General features: G+C 33.3%; 1 pseudogene; it reads right to left on the reverse strand.

Moving 5' to 3' along the window:
- Window positions 1–4,170: 4,170 nt before the first annotated feature.
- On the reverse strand, window positions 4,171–4,651 carry LOC143676198 (large ribosomal subunit protein eL21 pseudogene; annotated as a pseudogene).
- Window positions 4,652–5,468: the final 817 nt, after the last annotated feature.

Below are 5,468 nucleotides of genomic sequence, written 5' to 3' on the forward strand. Positions count from 1 at the left end.
TTCACAGCCTGCCATATGGATTTTGGACACTACATTCCCACAGTTACATGAGACACTTTTATAAATTTTATATCTATGGTTATTTCTTGCTGATTCTGTTTCTCTAGAGAACCCTAGCTAATACAACACTGATATCTCAAACTCTAATCCTTTACCATATGGATTTTTCTATTTTCTCCTTGCTTATTTGCTACCTCCAACTCAAATATTGAGAAACCTGGCACCTATCTTCTGCCATCCATTTATTTAATTTTTCAATTCCATTATACATGTTTAGGAGTATGAGAATTGTTAACACATACCCCTATGGGAAACAGCTTTATTAACTAGAGTACAGCTCTGAGGTATTGTTTCTTTTGCCTTTGTATTACAGATGCTACTCATTTCCAAAGTTACTTAGGTCAGTGCCTTTCTCCCCTGCCCCTTCAGTGAAGTTGTTTCATTCATTTTTAAGCAATACAGTTAGATCATTTAGTCAAAATCGAATTCCATTCTGGGATTCCCCCAACCTCCTAAATGATTTTTCTTTAATTTGGGAATGAAGGTTTGCCATATTGTGCTATAAAATTCTATGGGTTGGGCAAATACAGTGTCATGTATCCACCATTGTAAAGTCATACAGAATAATTTCACCTTTCAAAAACAGCAGTCCCCTGTGCTTCACCTATTCGTCATCCTCCTCACAAGAAAAAGACTTGGAAACCACTGATTTGTTTATTCTCTGTAGTTTGTTTTACTCTCAGTGTCTTATAAATGGAATCATACAGTATGTAGCCTTTTCAAAATGGCAAATATGCATTAAATCTTTGCATAGCATAATAGTTCATTCTTTTTTTTATTTCTGAATAGTATTGCATTGTATGGCTGTACCATTGTTTGCTTATTCATTCATTATTGGAGGACACCAAAATTGCTTCCAATTTGCGGCGATTATGAATAAAGATGACATAAACATCCAAGTGTTATTTTTTTGTGGGCAATTAAGTAAATATCGAAGAACATAGTTGTTGAGTCACATTGTAATAATATGTTTAGCTTTGTAAGAAATTGCCAAACTGTATTCCAGAGTGGCTGTATGACTTTGCATTCCAACCAGCAATGACTGAGAATTCCTGTTGCTCCGCGTTCTTGGTAATGATTGGCATTATCCTTTTAAAAAATTAATTATTTTAATTGATTCATAGTGTCTTACAACACTATGCTTTTATGTCACTCCTAGGTCTGCAGATTAGGTGGGTCCTGACTGGGCTTTCCCACATCTCTAGAGGTCGTCTGTTGATTGAGAATGGCCTTGATAAGGGTGACTAGTCTAACCCAGTCCTTGTCAGCACATCCTTCCTCCTCCAGCAGGCCAGGCCAGGTACATGGTCATGGTGAAGACAGAAAGAAGAAACACACTAAAGCAAGCCACAATGCCAGTCCAGATTCAAATGAGGGCAAGAGCGGTTTGCCTCTGTACTAAAAGGAATGGCAAAGTCAAATAGGAAAGCTGTAGATGGAGGAGGGGATGAAGTATTTAGTTTTAATTCAATCATTCTGCCATAACAAATTATCAAAATTTCAAATATTTTTGAGACTTGCTTAATAAGTTAGGATATGGTCAAGTTCTATAAATATTCCATTGGTTCTTAAAAAGACTATTCATTTTGGAGGTGTTCAAAATTCAAAAATGTCTTCTATATTAAATTTGTTATATATATAAAACATTTATATAGCAAACTGATTATATATATATATAATTAGCAGGTATTAAATTTCCTTGTATTTTACTGATATAAACAATTAGTATATTATATAGCATATATGTTTATTAGTGGTATATATACCGATATATACAAATATAATGGATATTACGCATGATATTTGTTATTGACAATGGTGTGCTAAAATCTCCCATTATTATGGTGGATTCCTCTTTTTCTCCTTTTGATTTTAATGGTTTTTTTATTTGAGAATTTTTCAGTTGTTTAAGGAATTAGAATTGTCAAATCTTTCTGTATATTTGAACTTGTTCATTATGTAAGATCCTCTTTATATCTAAGAACACTTTTTTTCTCCCCATCTATTTAGCCACATACACAGCTTTATTTTCATGGTATTTTACTGGTATTCTTTTCACTCTTTTTTTTTTCAAATTTCTATATACTTATGTCTTTGATGTAAAAATTATGTGGCTCATAAATATATGGTCTGACATATTTAAAATAAATGTAGCATAGAGACCATTCATATATTTTGTGATTACTGATAAATTTGTACATTTTTATCTCACTGTAGTGTATAGATCTGTTCAATCTTATTTGTTTCTACTTTTCTCTTTTCTTTTCTTTTGGATTATTATTTTTTTAATAATAACATTTTTTTCCTTTAGTTTGGAAAAATTGCACCCCATTATTTTGATTGTTAACATAAATATTCTTACCTACATTCCTAATGTACCAATATATATATATAATCGTCAATATATCAGCCACTTGACAAACAATATAAGGCTTGCAGATTATTTTTACTATGTTTACTCACTCCTAATTAACATACTGTTTTATCATGCAGTTTAGTTCTAACTTTAAAAAATATTCCACAAAATATTATTATTACTGATGTTCATGTTAATGTTTGCTTACAGTTACACATATATTTAACAATGTTTGCACCTTTTTCTTTCCCTTAAAATCTTTTAACTCTCTTTTCTCTTAATTAATGTGCATCTCTTAGAAATATGTTAGTGAGTTTCAGCTAGTGAGTTTTTCATTATTGCTAAATATGAAAATATACTTATTAATTTATGATTCTTCAAAGATATTTGTGCTAAACTTTTCACTCTTTGTTCAAGAGTGAGTTTCTTACAACATGTTGAAGTATGACTCCCCCATCTACTAACTTCCATTAACACTACTGAATCTAATTGCCACTAGTTTTGAGGTATTCTGCTTTCCTCCCTGCCCTCTTTGATATAGTTTTATTCCTTCTTTTCTACACATTGAATATGATTTGTCAAGAAATTATTTTTAATTAGGTTGGATGTTTAAGATTCATGAATTGAGATGAGTTTCATGAATTCCACAGCTGAGGAAAATTTTAGTCTAATTATTTAAATAGTTTTCCTCTTTCTTCTCTCTTCTTTCTAGAATTTTCATTAGCTGCATGTGAAATTTTAATCATTTTTCTTTACCTCTGTTTTATTTTGCCCCATCTCTTTGTCTCTCTGTGCATCATTCTATATAAATTCTTCATATCTACCTTCCAGTTTAGTAAGATTATCTTTATCCATGTTAATTGGTTGTTGAACATTTCTAAGGAATTTTTGTCCCAATTCTTTTGGTTCTTAATTCCCTAATTTCCATTTTTTTCTATATTTTTTTGTCTCACTTTTCATTTATACTAGTTTATTTTTATATGTCTTATTTCCTACTCATTTTTTTAGTCCATGATTTTATTTAAGTGTGTATAATATAATTTTTAAGTCTATTTCTGTTCATTGCAATGTTTGTGATTTCTAGTTTCTGATTATTTTGTCCATTGTTTCTCCTTGTTCTTGCCATGGTGCCATGTTTCCTTGAATATTTTTGTGGTATTTGTTGAAAGTTTATATTACATAATGCCTTTGGGGGGAGTTTTGTATTTTTATCCTTTTAATATTTTTTATTATGGAAATCTTTGAGGACTGATATACATTAGCTTCTGCCAGGCACAGTGGGCCCTCTCATTTCAGAACCACTTTAAATCAACTTTTTTCTTTCAGATCTTTTGAGATCACTTAGATGTTGTGAATTTGGTCTGCAAAGTAACACAAGGATCTCACTGCTGTTATGGGCTATTTGAGAAGATTTTTAATCATTCCACCCAGCACAAATATCCTAAACTGGCCATTTTTCTTCCACCCCTGAGGGGAGGGTTTATATGGTTCACCCTTATGTTGGGTTTATAGCCCTTTAGGATTCCATAAATATAAAGCTCTCTTGTTAGACATCCCCACCTTGTGTGCTCCCAAGTTTTGTGTCCTGAACCTTGAGTTCTTCTGAGCAATGAAAATAACTCCCCAAGATTACCAAAGTTTGAACAGTCACCTCTGAGTGAAAGCCTACTGTGTTGTACATTTCACCTCTCTTATTTTCTTTTTCTCTTAAGTTTTTTTTTTTATAATCCACAAATATTTTATTTTTATATCTCTTATGCCATGAATTTATAGGGAATAAGCTCCATACACTCAGGCTCCTTTCCATTAATTTTCACAAAATGTGCTTCTCTGGCTGGGGCAGGCTGGCACATCAGTTGAACCCAACTATCTTTCTCTTTGGCTTCCTTTTTTTTCTGATCATTTTCCTTTACATACTTCAGGAAGCTCTCTGGGCTCTTAGCGTGTTTAATATGCTCAATACACACATTAATTCTCAGGAATAATCTTGCCCTTCACTTGCTTGTTTACAACAATATCAACAGCATGATACATGCCATTATAGACTCTTCCAACTTTGCCAAGGTAACATTTGTGGGGCATTCCTTTTTGAGTTGTACCCATACCCTTTATATCTATAATACACCTTTCTTTATAGATTCTCATGTGTGTGACCAGAGGAACAACTCCATGTTTTCTGAAAGACATAGAAACAATATAATAGGTGTCTCTTCTCTTTCCCTTTGTGTTCACCATTTTGGCAAATTACTGCAATATGGCAGTTACCACTGAAAAGCTTAAGTTTTATCTTGTAATGGTTACTGTTCTAGTTTGCTAGCTGCCAAAATGCAGTATGTCAGAAACAGAATGGCTTTTAAAAATAATAATAATAAGTTGCAAGTTTACAGTTTTAAGGCTGGGAAATTGTCCAAATTAAAACAAATTCATAGAAATGTCCAAATTAATACACCCACAAGAGGTTACCTTCACTCAAGAAAGGCTGATGTTCAGGGTTTCTCCCTCAACTGGAAGGGCACATGGTAAACATGGTGACATCTGTTAGCTGTTTCTCCCGGCTTCCTATTTCATGAAGCTCCCCCAGGGGCCTTTTCCTTCTTCATCTCCAAAGGTGTCTGGGTGCTGGACTTTCAGCCTTGTGGCTCTTTACTCATTCTCAAGCTTTCTACAAAGTGCTTCCTCTTTTAAAGGACTCCAGTAAACTAATCAAGACCTACCTAGAATGGGTGGAGCCACATCTCCTTGGAGATAATCTAATCAAGTTTCCAAGATGTGGTGCTGAATAAGGATTAAAATAAATGGTTGCTCCCACAGATTGATTAGGATTAAAACACGGCTTTTCTAGGGTGCTTAAATCCTTTCAAGCCAGCACATTTGCCTAGTTTTTTTTTCAGGCCAATTCAATAAAACTTCTAAAAACATGTTCTTTTGAGGTTTCACCTGGTCTGTTGTTGTTGTTTTTCATGGGAGAATCAATGATGAATCAAATCCATAGTAATCCAGAGACAATGTCTGAAATAAAATTCCAAGGGGCTATAGCGCCACGATTTCAGTT

This window comes from Tamandua tetradactyla, chromosome 3 (genome assembly GCF_023851605.1).
Source record: "Tamandua tetradactyla isolate mTamTet1 chromosome 3, mTamTet1.pri, whole genome shotgun sequence".
NCBI classification, from domain to species: domain Eukaryota; kingdom Metazoa; phylum Chordata; class Mammalia; order Pilosa; family Myrmecophagidae; genus Tamandua; species Tamandua tetradactyla.